General features: G+C 42.5%; 1 protein-coding gene across 10 annotated transcripts in view; it reads left to right on the forward strand.

Moving 5' to 3' along the window:
- Positions 1 to 16594, forward strand: part of LOC147120214 (serine/threonine-protein phosphatase 6 regulatory ankyrin repeat subunit C-like) — a 247481-nt gene that overhangs the window by 75974 nt on the left and 154913 nt on the right. The gene's annotated exons all lie outside the window — the stretch shown is intronic.

The raw sequence follows: 16594 nt of genomic DNA on the forward strand, positions 1-16594 counted from the left end.
TTCATAATTTTCAACACCCCTATCAAATCTCCTCTTAACCATCTTTGCTCTAAGGAGAACAACCCCAGCTTCTCCAGTCTTGCCATATGACTGAAGCCCCTCATCTCTGGTACTATTGTAGTAAATCACTTCTGCACCCTCTCGAAGGCCATGACATCCTTCCTAAAGTGTGGTGCCCAGAATGAAATGCAATACTCCTTCTGAAGCCTAGCCAGTGTTTTATAAAGGTTTAGCATAACTTCCTTGCTTTTGTACTCTATTCCTCTATTAATAAAGTCAAGGATCCATATACTTTTTAACAGCCTTCTCAACTTGTTCTGCAACCTTCAAAGATTTGTGTACACCACCCCCCCCTCCAGGTCTCTGTTCCCGCACCCCCTTTAAAAGTACCATTTAGTTCATATTGCTGCCGCCTCATTCTTCCTGCCAAAATGTATCACTTCACACTTCTCCATCCTGAGGTCTGTTACTATCTGCCTCATTGTTTACTACATTTTCGAGTTTTGTATCATCTGTAAACTTTGAAATTATGCCCTGTATACCCAAGTCCAGATCATTGCTAAATGTCAAAAAGAGCAGAGGTCCCAATACTGACCCCATGGGGAACACCACTGTATACTTCCCTCCAGTATGAAAAACAACCATTCTCTACTCTCTGCTTTCTGTCCATTAGCCAATTTTGTATCCATGTGCCACTGTCCCTTTAATGCCATGGGCTTTAATTTTGCTTACAAGTCTATTATATGGTACTTTGTTAAACGCATTTTGAAAGTCCATATACACTACATCAACCGCACTACCCTCATCAACCCTTCCCGTTACTTTAAAGAACTTGATCAAGTACAGGAAACTCTTTATTATCCGGGACCAGCGTGGTGCCGGTTTATCAAAAAGTCCGGATTACAGAGAGGTATAGTTAAAAGGTACGAGAGCTCCGTACACAGCAACAAATCCAGGCTTCCCTGTTGCTTAGCAACATGTGCAGGGACTCTGGCCACAGACCAAGCGTCCCTGTTGCTTAGCAACAAGTGCACGAACCCCAGTTACACAGCCACAGATCCAGGAACTGCCACTAATATGAAGTAAAACTTTCCTGAATTTTGCCGGTTAACAGAGATTTCCGGTTGTTTAGGTGCCGGTTAAAAGAGAGTTTCCTGTACGTCAAATGCGATTTGCCTTTACCAAATCCCTGCTGACTTTCATTTATTAGCCCATACTTTTCCAAATGACAATTAATTTTGTCCTGGATTATTGTCTGTAAAAGTTTCCCCACCACTGATGTTAAGCTGATTGGCCTGTAGTTGCTGGGTTTAACCCTCTCCCCTTTTTTAAAACGGGGTGCCTCCAGTCCTCTGGCACCACCCACATATCCAAGGAGGATTGGAAGATTGTGGCCAGAGCCTCTGTAATTTCCACCCTTCCCTTGGTAACCTAGGATGCATCCCGGATGACTTTTCTACTTTGAGTGCTGCCAACCTTTTTAGTACCTCTTTATCTATTTTTATCTTATCCAATTTTTGTACTACCTCATCTGTTCTCCTACACTGCTTTTGCCCCTCTTATTTTCTTTTTCAGTTCTCCTCTGTACTTTTTGTATTCAGCTTGGTTCTCTCCTGAATTATAACCTGACATTAATCATAGAAGAGTCATAGAACTTTGCAGCATAGAAGGAAGCCATTCAGCCCATCGTGTCTGTGCCGTCCAAAAAAGAGCTATCCAGTCTCATCCCACTTTGCAGCTCTTGGTGCGTAGCCCTGAAGGTTCTGGCACTTCAAGTGTATATCCAAGTACTTTTTAAATGCGATGAGGGTTTCTGCCTCTTCCACCCTTTCAGGCAGTGAGTTCCAGACCCCCACCACCCTCTGGGTGAAAAAAGTTCTCAACTCCCCTCTAATCCTTCTACCAATTACTTTAAATCTGTACCCCCTGGTTACTAGCTTGTTTGAGTATGCTCCTTTCAGTATTAAATGTCTTGATATCCTTTTTGATCTCTTATGGGTAATGATTAATTCTAATCCTGTATATTCCAAAAATCAGTTTTAGTGTATGGTACTGCAACACCGTGGAAATGTTTCTTTTAGAATTGATGTATAATTTTGGAACATCCTTTTTAAAAAAAAAAAAAAAACTATTACTGTTGTGATATCTTGAGATACAGTATGTAGCACAGCATGCAGTAAGAACTGTACTGCAAATGGCTTTATTATTATATACATCAGTAGTCCACCAGGTGGCTCCATTACAACTGTACCTTTCTGTTCTGTGATATAGCAAACTACTTTTCAAAAGGCTATCTTGAAAAGTCCAGCATGGTAAATTCCAAAGATCTGGTAGATGGATCAACTTCAGATACATAGAAATTTTACTTGCAAGTCTTCTACAAAACGACAGAAGCTAAAAATATATTTATATAAGGTGTTTTATTGTACTGTACTGCAATCTTGGGATTATAAAGACCACATTCTCAAACCATGTTCGTTTGGGGTCCTCTGTCCCTCTTGATTTGCATTGTAGCCTTTGTATCTGGTGCATTTCAACTATCCTGTGTATGTGGGTGAAGGATTTTTTGGAATTCTCTACCCCAGAGGGCTGTGGAGGCTCAGTCATTGAGTATATTCAAGACAGAGATTGATAGATTTTTGAATATTAAGGGAATCGAGGGATATGGGGATAGTTCAGGAAAATGGAGATGAGGTAGAAGATCAGCCATGATCTTATTGAATGGCGGAGCAGGTACGAAGGACCAAGTGGCCTACTCCTGCTCCTATTTCTTATGTTCTTAAGTGGCGCAAGTGATTAGGATAGAAGTGACTAATAGGATGGAAATAAAAAAAGTTACTTTTTGTTCTATTTTTGTATATTCCACCCGTATGCAATGCACAAGAATTTTGGTTGCAGCAGAAATACTCCACTGTCAAACCTCGGGACCCAAATCTGTTGCAGAAACAGTGTATGAGCCCATGTATTTGCTGTACAGTTGTTTTTAAAATTCTCCTGACAATTAAGTTTAGTGTGGAACAAATTTCCTTCTCTTACGATCTAAAGCAAACCATTCTTGGTGTGCGCAAACCTGTTATAGTTTATAGTAATTGAGCTAATTATGAAATTCTGTTGCTTAAACCTTGCTCTATTATCATAACAAATATAATCTAAAAGCGTCATAATAAGAACTTAAAGATGAGACGTGAACCGTATGCTTTACTGCTGAAGTATGTACAGTGAAGTGTGGGCCCATCCTGATTAAATAATTCATGCTTCCAGTTTTAACTGCTCATGCAAGGTTCACTGCTGCTGTTTTAATGTGGTAATAGTAATGCCGTAACTTGTGTTTACAACTGCTAATACTATATATAGTGTCCCTCCTCGTGTCAAAATGTAATTTTGGGCGGATAAACTGCAGGCAACATGGCTGTTTTTGAAGGGTTTTTAAAGGCAGAGATGGGGGTAGCAAGGTAAAATAGTTTGGGCCAAGAATTCCAGACACCAGGTACCTGTTTACTGAAAGTTCATCCTCCAATAGTGGGAATGGGGAACAAGCAGTAATCTGGAGTTAGAGAAGCAGTGGGTGTACACCAGGACATATTGTTGGAGAGGATTGCTCACACAGGATGCAGTACAAGAATCTTGAAATTGATTTTGTGGAGCACTGGGAACTGGTGAAGCACACAAAGTTTGGGGTGATGGATATACAGGAGAAACTTGGGCTGAGACAAGGTGAGAAATAAATAAGTTGTGTTTGTACTCAGATGGAGGACTACTAAGGGGATACATGGCCCAGGGGCCAAAATAAATTGGCAAAGACAATTGCCCAACTTACAATAGTTTATTTTAAAGTCTGAATAATCAAGAAAGTTAATGAATATTACCAATAGCCATTATATCTTATACACCAACAGCTTGCACCTGTTATTTTCTGAAACTTCCTGAGTTTTATCTGCTTCCAGAACTTTGAGCATTGCAGATGCATTGTTGGGTGAGATCCAGTTTATTTGAATATACTCTTGAGTTGCAAGAAACTCAGTAGTGGCTCAGATAGCATCCCTCTCCTATTTGACGTCCAGATTTACTGTAGGTCACCAGCAAAATGAACCGTCAGAAGTGGAGTGAGGAGATTCTGTTACCATTTGGTATTGGTGAGAAAGGGAAGAAAATTAGCACTAACTTTTGATCTCCGAGCACACAAGTTAATTAATTAAAAAAAAAGTTTCTGCTCTTCAGCGTCTCATTGCTTTCTTGCACAAAATATTACACGTATTTCTTCAATGGGAAAAATAAACCAGAACTGTGATGTCCCAGAGGCATTTGAATCTTAATAGTTTTGTGTTACATAAATGTCAATTTGAGAGAGCTTGAGATTTGTAGTGTTTTTATTTTCACGAATACTGTACTAGCAACTGGGTGCAGTTCTATGCAACAGGATTACATTAAAAAATGTATGGATGTATATTTTGTGCTCTTTAGGTCAGTTTCAGGGTTATCCTGCAGGTAAATGCGTCGCAGCACAAATTCGTGTAAACTGGAACTGAGCAATAATTCCTGTGCTTTCCTGAACTTTGCTGTTTAGCTCACATTGTAAATGTTAGAGATGATTGGCTATCTAAACCAATGCCATACACCTTAAAATAATTGACCTTTGTGCTGTAAGATCTGCAGATTAATATTTGATATTTTCAGGGCTTGTGTGAATTATGTATGTTTAAGGCACAAATTATAGGAAATAAGACCACTCTCTGCTGTGTTAATGTGGACTTATTTGCAATTTGCATTTTCTAAAGAAAGGAGAGATGATCTATATGTGGGAGTGATTTGCAGGAAGATTTTGAGTCAAACTGCTGCTCAGAGGAAAGAAAGAACAACTTGGATTTATAGAAGTTGCCTGATCATCTCTGCTAAATGCCTGAAAGTGGATCGCATACAATTAATGACTGCAGTGTAATGACTCCTTTTGATGTAGGCAAATGTGGCAGTCAAAATGGCAGTCATTTTGCACACAATAACAACAACTTTAATATAGTGAAACGTCCCACGGTGCTTCACAGAAGCGTTAGCAAACAAAATTTGACACCAAGCCACATGGGATATTAGGGCAGATGACCAGAAGCTTGGTCAGAGGTTTTTAAGGAGTGTCTTGAAGGAGGAAAGAGAGGTAGAGACAAACGGTTTAGGGAGGGAATTCCAGAGCTTGGTGCCTCGGCAGCTGAAGGCACGACCGCCAATGGTGGAGCGATTAAAATTGGGGATGTGCAAGTGGCCAGAATAGGAGGAGCGCAGAGATCTCGAACGGTGTCGGCTGGAAGAGGTTACAGAGATCGGGAGGGGCGAAGCAATGGAGAGATTTGAAAACAAGGATGAGACGCACAGCAAAAATCCCATTTACAACAGTGAGATAAATGATCAGTTAATCTGCAATTTGGATGGTGGCTGATGAAGGAATGTTGTCCAGGATTGCAAAAGAGTTTTCTTTTTTGAATAGTGTCAAGATTTTCCATGCTGTCTAGAACCACAGGGACACTATCTTGGGTTAAAGACGGGGCTTCCAACGATGCAACAATTCCTCAGTACTGCACTGAAATATCAACCAAGATTATGCGCTCAAGTCCTGGTGTGGCATTTGATCTCATGGCATTTTCCGAAGAGCTAAGGGTGCTACCAACAGAGTCAACCTGAACCACAAAACACAATGGAAAGTAGCCAAGAATCTTGCGGTTGTCGATGTATTTATATTTGTAATAAAATACAGTATAATTCTGTTGATGTAACTGCTTTTTTTTGAAAATAATAACTTTTTCAACATTCACTTAAAATGATTCCATTTTGAAAATTATAACCTCAGCACTCTAACAATTGAAAACAAATGGCTTATACTTAGTGCATCCGCTGCTCATCCCACCAAGGCCAGGGTTAGGAACCAAGGGTTTGCGTGTGGGTTGGAGGGCTGGATGAGGTTACAGAATTTGGAAGGGATGTGGACATGAAGGGATTTAAATATAAGAATGAAAATTTTAAGTTGGAGGATTAGGAACCAATGTTGATCAGCAATGGGTAAGAGCCGGGTGCGGGATAGGATAAAGGCAGCAGAGTTTTGGATGAGCTGAAGTTTATGGTGGGTGGTAATAGTTGAGTCTGGAGGCATGGATGAGGGTTTAAGAGGAAGCTGGGCTGAGGCAGGGACAAAGGCGAGCAATGCTGCAGTGGAGAAAGTAGGTAGGCTTTGTGACGGAGAGTATATGGGGTTGAAAGGTCAGCTCAGAGTCACATAGACCAAGATTAAGAACAGTCTGGTTAAGCCTGAGACAATGGCAGGAGAGGAGAATAGAATCATTAGCGAGGGTCTGGAGTTTGTGATGAGTCGAAGGTAATTGTTTCGGTCTTCACAATTTCCTCCAGTTAAACATTGTACTTCATCCGCGACTGGATATCAGGCGAGCAGTCTGACAACACCGAGGCAGTGGAGGGGTCGAGAGAGGCGATGGAGAGGTAGAGCTGAGTGTCATTACTGTACATGTGGAAGATGACCCCCATGTCTGTAGATGGATGTCGCCAAGGGCCACCATGTAGGTGAGAAAGAGGAGGGAACCAAGGTTAGATCCTTGGGGAATTCCAGAGGTAATGGTGTGGGGGCGGTAAGAGGAGTCATTGCTGGAGATGCTTTGATTGGAAAAGTAAGAGTGGAATCAAGCAAGGGAAATCCCACCGAGTTGGAAGAGGAGGAAAGGCATTTGAGGAGGATGGCATGGTCAGCCATGCCAAAGGTTGCAGAGAGGACTAGGAGGGATAATGCACCACAGTCACAGAGGATATCGTTTGTGTGGTTAGTATTTGATCAGTGTTGTGGCAGGGATGGAAACCTGATTAGAGAGATTTAGAGAAGATGTTGTGGGAAAGATGGGTACGAATTTGGGAGGCAACACTACATTCAAGAACTTGAGAGCGGAAAGGGTGGTTGGAGATGGGGCAGGAGTTTGCAAAGATCAGTGGAGAATTAGAGTGACAGGTGACCGGAAGCTCAGGGCCACGTTCTTTTTTTTATATTGGTTCCTGGGTTCTGGACATCGCTGGCAAGGCCAGCATTATTGCACATCCCTAATTGCTCTTGGGAAGGTGGTGGTGAGCTGCCACCTCGAACCGCCGCAGTCCTTGTGGTGAAGTTACTCCCATAGTGCTGTTTGGGCGGGTGTGCCAGAATTTTGACCTAGTGACAATGAAGGAACGGCGATCTTTTTCCAAGTCAGGATGGTGTGTGACTTGGAGCGGCATTTGGAAGTGGTGGTGTTCCCATGCGCCTGCTGTCCTTGTCCTTCTAGGTGGTAGAGATCATGGGTTTGGGAGGTGCTGTTGAAGAAGCCTTGGCAAGTTGCTGCAGTGCATCTTGTAGATGGTACACACTGCAGCCACAGTGCACCGATGGTGGAGGGAGTGAATAGTTAAGGTGGTGGATGGGGTGCCAGTCAGGCGGGCTACTTTGCCCTGGATGGTGTCGAGCTTCTTGAATGTTGTTGGAGCTGCGCTCATCGAGGTAAGTGGAGAGTATTAATTCCCACTCCTGACTTGTGCCTTGTAGATGGTGGAAAGGCTTTGGGAAGTCGGGAGGTGAGATACTCGCTGCAGAATGCCCAGCCTCTGACCTGCTCTTGCAGCCATAGTATTTATGTGGCTGGTCCAGTTAAGTTTTTGGTCAGTGGTGACCCCCCCCCACCCAGGATGTTGACGGTGAGGGATTCGGCGATGGTAATGCTGTTGAATGTCAAGGGGTGGTGGTTAGAGACTCTCTTGTTGGAGATGGTCATTGCCTGGCACTTGTGGGGCGCGAATGTTACTTGCCACTTATTAGCCCAAGCCTGAATGTTGTCCAGGTCTTGCTGCATGCAGGCATGGACTGCTTCATTATCTGAGGAGTTGTGAATGGAACTGCACACTGCAATCAGCGAACATCCCCACTTCTGACCTTATGAGGGAGGGAGGGTCATTGATGAAGCAACTGAAGATGGTTGGGCCTAGGAACTACCCTGAGGAACTTCTGCAGTGATGACCTGGGGCTGTGATGATTGGCCGCCAACAACCACAACCATCTTCCTTTTGAGCTAGGTATGACTCCAGCCAGTGCAGAGTTTTCCCTCTGATTCCCATTGACTTCAATTTTTTACTAGGGCTCGATCTCGTGGCTGAGCCAGTTTTGTGCCTTCTGTGCTCTTGGACTTGAGGAAGTGAAGATGGAGGCCATACCAGAGCTATTGACCGGGTTGGGAGAAAGTAAAGGTTTTGCTGGTTACAAAAAAGAAGTGGATGAGCTGATTGAAACCGCAGATGTTTTAGCTAATGGCGGGCCAAAGGCTTCCAGGGGTGGATACTGAAGGATATGAGGTTGGAAGGTAATAGGGAGAGGGGTGGGGTGGGGGATAAAGCATAATAGGAAGTAGCCAGAGATAGTCTTGTGTGTGATAGAGACTGTGGGAGTAGACAGGCCACAGGTGGTGCCAAGGTGAGGGGGTGGCTGTACATATGGGTAGGAGAGTATATATTCGAGAGTTTTAGGTAAGACAGGTGGTCAGTGAATTCAGAGGAGAGAGGGTAAGGGGAAATGAAGATTGAACTCGCCCAAGGGGAGGAGGGAGGATATAACGGTGAGAAACTCTAGGTAGATCTTGGGAAGGTGGCAGAGAATAAGGATTTTAAAGGAGAGATGGGACTGGACAAGGTGAGGTGCTCGAAGTGCCAGAGGAGTAAGGGGAGAGACCAAGGTATGATTTTTGTGATGGCCACACTGTCATTATCGGTTTGGGCAGGCCAGGTGGTAGAAAGTATAGCCTGGTGGGGAGCCTTCAGTAAGGGGCAAGGTGTAACCATTTGTGAGCCAAGTTTCAGTCAAATCCAAGATAGCAATGTACGCATTCACAATAAGGTCGTGGATGGCAAGGTCTTTGTTTGTGGCTGAATGGACATTCTGGAGGGAAATGTGGAGGGGGTGGTGATTATTCATTTGCAGGCAAAGTCCAAGGCAACAGTGGTGGTTGGGGCGATTGGGATGGGAATCGGGTTGGTGAGTTTAGCCCCAGCAGGCGGACTGGGAGGGAAGGTTGGTGAGAAAGGAGGATGGCAGTTTGAGCTGTTGCTCATGGAAGCAGGGCTGGGTGCCTCGATGGATCCTTTGGAAAATGCCAGGAGAGAGACAGAGGGTAGCTGTGGACTTATCCAAGGGGGATTCAAGCCTGGAACTGTGACTGGAGAGTATGAAGGAAAAGGAGCAATGGTAGGTTGGGGCAGGTATTGGGGGCAAAGTACTGAAGACGGGAGAAATGAAAGGTGGCATGACTGAGTGACTGTAGGGCCCGAGAGGGGCAAAGAGATGGACGTAAGAGGCTCTAGTCTGGAGCAGCAGCCAAAATGTGTATGCGAATGGACACTGTTCCATAGATCTGGCAGAGATTAGAAGAGACCTGCCCTCGTTGTAAACAGAGGACTTTTCCCCTTAATCGAGGTTCCTTGTATTAAATGGATCAAAACATTTTGCACCCCTGTGTGGCGCTCTGCTTTTCCTCTGCCCCAATCCTTGGCTACTGCATAGGCACCAACTAGATTGGGCATGCAAGGTTACCTTATTGCAATTTTTTCCTTTTTCTGCTAAATTTACCCTCCACCTCCCAGAAGGCAATGACTGCTTGCTCGGATTTGTTTCCACAAGCACCAGTTGTCCTCTGGTACATCTATCAAATGGCTATTCTGTTGTGCAAGCCAGGATAGTGTTGAAGGCTACCATGTGGAGGGAAATCCCCATGGCACTCGATCCTGTCCTTTCCCCCCACCCCCAATGATTATTCGTGTGCACTTTCTGCAGGGCTTGCTGGAAAGTAATTCAAAGCAGGAATCTTCGTTCTCCTACCCTGCTGCAACAAAAAAGGGCATGTGCAATAGCTCACCGCATTTATTTTCCCAATATAGGTGATTAAGTTGATGGAGACGAGAGCTTTTGCTAATTGGGATCATTAAAAGATTACTTGTGCAGTCAAGCTCTTTTTCAATATCGCTGAGTGGAGGAAAGAGAATTACACTGCATCACACACAATATCTACATTATGATCTGCTTAATGGACAAAGCTGGAGTTTCATTACCCATGGAAAAGTTGACACTAGCTTGTGGAGTTTGCTCCAGACAGTGCTAAAAGGGTAGCTGTCATTGCTACTTCAAATTTGAACATGTAGTAAGCCATCTTTTAACTGTTTGAATATAGATGCTTTTGTTATTCCTTGAAGTGACAAATAATTTTTTTTTAATGTTTCCACACAGGTTACTACTACCTGTATTTTGATGCCATCCAAGTTCTGTGTAAACACCTGCTGAAACAGTTTTTTAAAAAATAGTAAGAGCATTTGATAAAATGCAAGACCTTGAGTTGCAAGGCGCAAGAATACAAGACTCAGACGGTGTATACATAGTCTCATGTGATTTTTATAAAGGAAAGAAAACATGATTTTTAAAAAGTAGTGTTCTTTATGAAATACACATTCTCAGATATTTACAAACATGACTTGAATAGATAGAAAACTTCTCATTGGTTTTACATGTGATTCTTTCACCACCATGGTGAACCTCTGCCAGAGGTTGTATTTGTCGTGTAGAAGTGACGTTTGGTTTATATGAGCAGTAGCTATATAAATAACTATCGTAGGTTCCTTCACCATTATTATGTGATGTTTCTATTAAGCAGATTTTTTAAAGTTAATCATGCAAGCCACCTATTTGGCAGTTTGTTTTTTTTCATCAAATGTTTGCTTTTATTTTATTTTTGTGTTTTTTTTGTCAAACCTAAAATCTTGGAAGTCTTTTATAGCTATCTGGTGGCCCAGTATATTGGCATGCTAAAATGCTGGACCATGATGTAGTAAGACATGATTTAGTATCTGAACATCCCCATATGGGAAGTCCTGAACCTATTAATTCAGTGTGAAAGTGGAGTCTGAGACTCAATTTAGCTCTTGTAGACCAAGAATGTGGCACTGGCAGAGGCTTGGAGCTAGGAATGTAGGGCAGGTGGTTGAAGTCCCTTTTGGAATTAAAGGTAAAATATGTACATGTTGGTAAAAGTAATAAGATTGAGGGGTATACTTAAATTTTTATTGCCAAGTGAAAGTCACATGAGATAGGACATTGATCTGATAAAATTCCAGTAAGCACTTCAGTGCAAGTTAGTACTAAGAAGTAAATGTTTACCTGATGTGTTTATCTTGTTTGATTATTATAGAATGTGCCTTGGTACAGCCAAGATTGAAATTCTTTCACACAGTATTTGCTGCTATGGGCTACACGCCACATCAGTGTTAAAGATTGCAGTGCAAATGCGAAGGTGAAAAACCAAGGTCATAAAGTGTTGAATGAGAAAAGGGATCAAATCCATTCTACAGTGTAAAATTTTGTTACCTTTTTATGGCGCCTACCCAGCCCACTTTCATTCCTGAAGAAATTGACCCACCACAGGTTAAAATCTCTAGGAATTTAAAATTCTGAAATTTCTTTCTTCCTGAAAATAGTTGAGTTTCCAAGATATCAGTTCAACCTTACCACACACACTATTCAACTCTGACAAGTTTATTTCTATAGATTACACAGCGGTGGCCCCAGCAGCACATATCATGGAATTGTTATTGGTATACATCATTTGTGCAGTATATTGCATATTCAAATTACTGCAGTTTTCATGATTGCATATTGTGTACAGATAAAATAAAAGCATATTGAGTGACTTCTGCATCTTGATTTGAGGTCATTTGTGTGCTACCCCTTGCCCCTTCCCTAACTTGAATATCACAGTTGAAAAGAAAGCCTTTTATCAATGTGAACATAACATAAGAAATAGGAGCAGGATTAGGCCATTCGACCCGTCGAGCCTGCTCCGCCATTCAGTAAGATCATGGCTGATCTTCTACCTCCACTCCACTTTCCTGCATTATCCCCATATCCCTTGATTCCCTTAATATCCAAAAATCTATCGATCTCTGTCTTGAATATACTCAATGACTGAGCCTCCACAGCCCTCTGGGGTAGAAAATTCCTAAGATTCACCACCCTCTGAGTGAAGAGATTTCTCCTCATCTCAGTCCTAAATGGCTGACCCCTTATTCTGAGACTGTGACCCTTGGTTCTAGACTCCCCAGCAAAGGGAAACATCCTCCCTGCATCTACCCTGTCAAGCCCTGTAAGAATTTTGTATGTTTCAGGTGAGATCACCTCTCATTCTTCTAAACTCTAGAGAATATAGGACTAGTCTACGCAATCTCTCCTCATAGGACAATCCCCCCATCCCAGGAATCAGTCTGGTGAACCTTCGTTGCACTCCCTCTATGGCAAGTATATCCTTCCTTAGGTAAGGAGACCAAAACTAGCCACCAGAAAGTATTTTAAAGCAGACTGGAGGTGACTGCAAGGGTAAGTTGGGGAATAGTTCTTGACTCACATCGAGCCACTGTTTGCCACTTTCCTACAACAGAGATGTGGAATACTGTAGGCTCATGGGTGTGATATGAAAACTCACTACTCTGTGTTGCCACTTTATTGAAATTATTGCATAATGTTTAATAGTCCACTCCAGGGGGTATGCAAACCATTTGTAGCTGATTAATTTTTGAAAAACTGATATTAGGCCAAGTTATCTAGTGTCCCTTGTAACTGAACAATTAGGGTTAACGTTGGAGCTAGTTATTATGGTATTTCTTGGCTTTTTCACAATCTGAACCTGGTTCTGCATGAGGCATTTCAATTATTTTGTTGCTGCCTCCAGACCCAATCCTTGTTGTGCATGAGGTACTTTGACCACTTTCCTGTTACCTGCAAAATCAAGCCTTCAGAGGAAACAAAGGCTTTCCTGATGAGCATGCTTGACTGCAGATACAGCTTAATTGGGTAAAATGATGACCTTTTCTGAACAAACTGAAGAAACACATACAACAAAAACAACAACTTGTGTTTATGTAGCGCCTTTAACGTAGTAAAACATTCCAAGTCACTTCTCCGAAACATTATCAAACAAAATTTTACACCGAGCCATATGAGATATTAGGGCAGATGAGATGTAGGTTTAAAGGAGTGTCTTAAAGGAGGAAAGAGAGGTGGAGAGGTTTAGGGAGGAATTTCCAGAGCTTCAGGCCTTGGCAGTTGAAGGCACGGCCACGATTTCACGGCGCGATTAAAATCGCAGATGCACAAGAGGCCAGAATTTGAGGAATGCAGAAATCTCAGAGGGTTGCAGGGCTGGAGGGAGGGGGCGAGGTGATGGAGGGATTTGAAAAGAAAGAGAAGAATTTTAACATCGAGGCATTGCTTAACCAGGAGCCAATGTAGGTCAGTGAGCACAGGGATGAGGGTGAATGAGACTGGATGCGAGTTAGGACACGGGCGACAGAGTTTTGGATGACCAAGTTTACGGAGGATGGAAGTTGGGAGGCCAGCCAGGAGTGCGTTGGAATAGGCAAGTCTAGAACTAACAAAGGCAAGGATGAGTGTTTCAGCAGCAGATGAGCTGAGGCATGGGCAGAGTTGGGCAATGTTATGGAGGTGGAAATAGATGGTCTTGGTGATGGTGCAGATATGTGGTCAGCAATATTCCCTTTAAGCTGCGCAGCGCTCTGAAGCTCCCGCGCATCTGCCTCACCGGCCTATAAATGGGAAAAACCGCGCATGCGCAGTATTTTGAATGTGCCGCGCAGCCCCTTAATGGGGCCGTGCACCCAAATTTTTTTTTTTTTTAAAGGGAACGTTGGTGGTCGGAAGCTCATCTCTGGGTCAAATCCGACACCAAGGTTGCGAACAATCTGGTTCATGCCTGGGAGAGGGATGGAGTCGGTGGCTAGGGAACGGAGGTTGTGGCTTCGGTCTTCCCAATATTTAGTTGGATGATTTTGCCGAGGGGCAGCATGTAGATGAGAAGTGGGAGGGGGCCAGGACACCAGAGGTAACGGTGCGGCAGCGGGAAGAGAAGCCATTGCAGGTGATTCTCTGGCTACCGCTGGATAGAGAAGAATGGAACGAGGAGTGTGCAGTCCCACCCAGCTGGATGACGGTGGAGAGGTGTTTGAGGAAGATGGACCATTTCAAATGCTGCAGACAGGTTGAGAAGGATGAGGAGGGATAGTTTACCATTGTCACAGTCACATACTGATTTCAATGTGTTTGGCTTGCTATAGCATAGTATAATTGTGCATGCCTTCATAGTTCTGTTTACTGGTCATTTTGATAGTTATGTAGGTCATTCCACAGAGTGGATGATATTTCAAAAACTTTAATTTTTGAATTTTCTGAGTCTAGGTTGTCATTAAACAATCCTTCATATACTCCTGTCAGCAACAGCAAAACTGCCTCACAACCTAAGTGTGTTGCAGAAGGTAATTCTCCATTGCAGTACTGAGACATTTTACTAGACCTATATGGAATTTTTTTGGGTCATTCCTTCTGCCACAGTTCTTTTCTTTTCCACGTGAAGTCCCCTTTGCTTAACACCAGCATTGTTCAAAAGCACAGATAGCAACATCCCACATCTTAATATTGTTGCTCTCCAACCATCTGGTGGTGACTGAGCATGCATGAAACAATGCAAGATTACCAACTTCTGTATTTTCCTCCCTACTTCAGAGGAACCTCCTTGTCTACTTGGCTGTACTAAGTGACTCTCCAGGCAAGTCTGGCTGAGAGCAGGAATTAGCTATTGGGAACATAGGCCTGGAATTTCCTGAATCGCACTTATGCAGAAATAATGCTGAAATTTGTACCTGTTTTTATGCTGATCTTGCCGACGGCAGCTTGCGTGAAAATTGGAGAATCTTTATGCCGGAACATAGAAACTGCCGCAAAACCACTGACAATTTTCCCATACTCCTCCTAAGCAGACTTCAAAATATAGCTGCAGCAGAATCCTGAGAAATATCTCTACCCATGCATTTTATCAACACAAAATCACCCTGGCTCCCAAGAAAGATATTCTGAAGTGTTATGATGCCAATGCTGCCTTAGTGGCCAGTACTGGCATTCAAAGAACTGACATTACACCATTGGTTGGAATTCTCTGCAGCATCTACAACAATCAGTCAACTTTGAATTTTCTGTACCTAGGTTGTTATGAAACAGTGCTTCAGATTCTCTGTTCAGTAACAACAAATACCACCACATGATGCGTGTGCTGCCAAGGGTAATTCCCCATCACAAGAAATTCAAGTGATTAAGGACTGACATTTTAATAAGACTGAAAAATTTGTCTAAGTGCACCCACATTCTGGTAAATTATATTTTTGGGACTCCTACATAATCATGCAGGTCCAGAATTGGAGACAAAATTAGAACAAAACAGTTTGCTTGTTTATTATGACCGACAAGCCAATCCAGCGTAACCATGGTACTGACTTAATCCCAATGCACAGCATTAATTTTTTTTTAGCAGTTAACTATGAAGAGCAAGTACTTGGTATCCAGTTGATGTAATAAAGCTACAAGCAGCTTTTTGTTTCTTCCTATATAGAATACAATTTAATATGTTTAGCATTCTGTAGCCAACAACAGTTCTTTCTATTTTTAGATTCTGATGACAGAAAACTACTGAAAATGTTTGGTACTAAATTGAGGCATATTTCCTCTTTCCACACCCCATATTTTAAACCAGTAACTGCCAGAGTTCAGAGGCTTATAATTTGCTCAAACTATATTTGCAGTTGACAACCTCATTTAAACTCCTTGATTTGTCACTGTCTAGTGCTGTAATTCCTTTCTTCCTATCCTTTTATTCTTGGTGTCAGTGGATTGCAATATTTCCTTTTTAGTAATGAGAGTACATGCATTTTGACAACCAAGTCCATTACAGGCCATGGGATGAGGGAATTCAGTTATGTGGAGAAACTGGAGAAGCTAGAATTGTTCTCCTTGGAGCAGGGCAGGTTAGGGGGAGATTTATAGAGGTGTTCAAAATTATGAAGGGTTTTGATAATAGTAAATAAGGAGAAGCTGTTTGTACTGGCAGGAGGGTTGGTAACCGTAGGACATAGATTTAAGATAATTGTCAGAATAATTATCTTGGGGGAGATGAGGATTTTTATTTACGCAGCGAATTGTTCTGATTTGGAATGGAATGCACTGCCTGAAAGTGTGGTAGAAGCAGATTCAGTAGTAACTTTCAAAAGGGAATTATATACTTGAAAAGGTGACATTTTCAGGGCTCTGGGGAAAGAGCAGGGAAGTGGCACTAATTGGATAACTCTTTCAAAACTCTTTCAAAGATCAAAGAGCATGCACGATGGGCTGAATGGCTCCTTCTATGCTGTATTCCATGATATTGCTTGGTCAGTGGAAATGGAAGGAAAAATCAGATTTGTACTGTCAAATTTGAAGAGGACTTTCTGGTCATTTTAAACCAACTTTTACATTGTTGGCAGGGATTCTGTTCTGGAATTGGACATTACTAGGTTGAGTCATGAGTATTAAATCAGCTGTATTATCTAGGCTGCAAATGAAAGATTCTTGTTTCAGTTCTTTCAACTCATTAAAAAGTGACAGCAGACAATTGAGATATCAAACTTAAGGCAACTGTCAGCTGTTGATATAGATGCTTTTAATTGCTTGATG

Source organism: Somniosus microcephalus, chromosome 4 (assembly GCF_052327205.1).
Source record: "Somniosus microcephalus isolate GS21.2 chromosome 4, FLI_Smic_1.0, whole genome shotgun sequence".
NCBI lineage: Eukaryota > Metazoa > Chordata > Chondrichthyes > Squaliformes > Somniosidae > Somniosus > Somniosus microcephalus.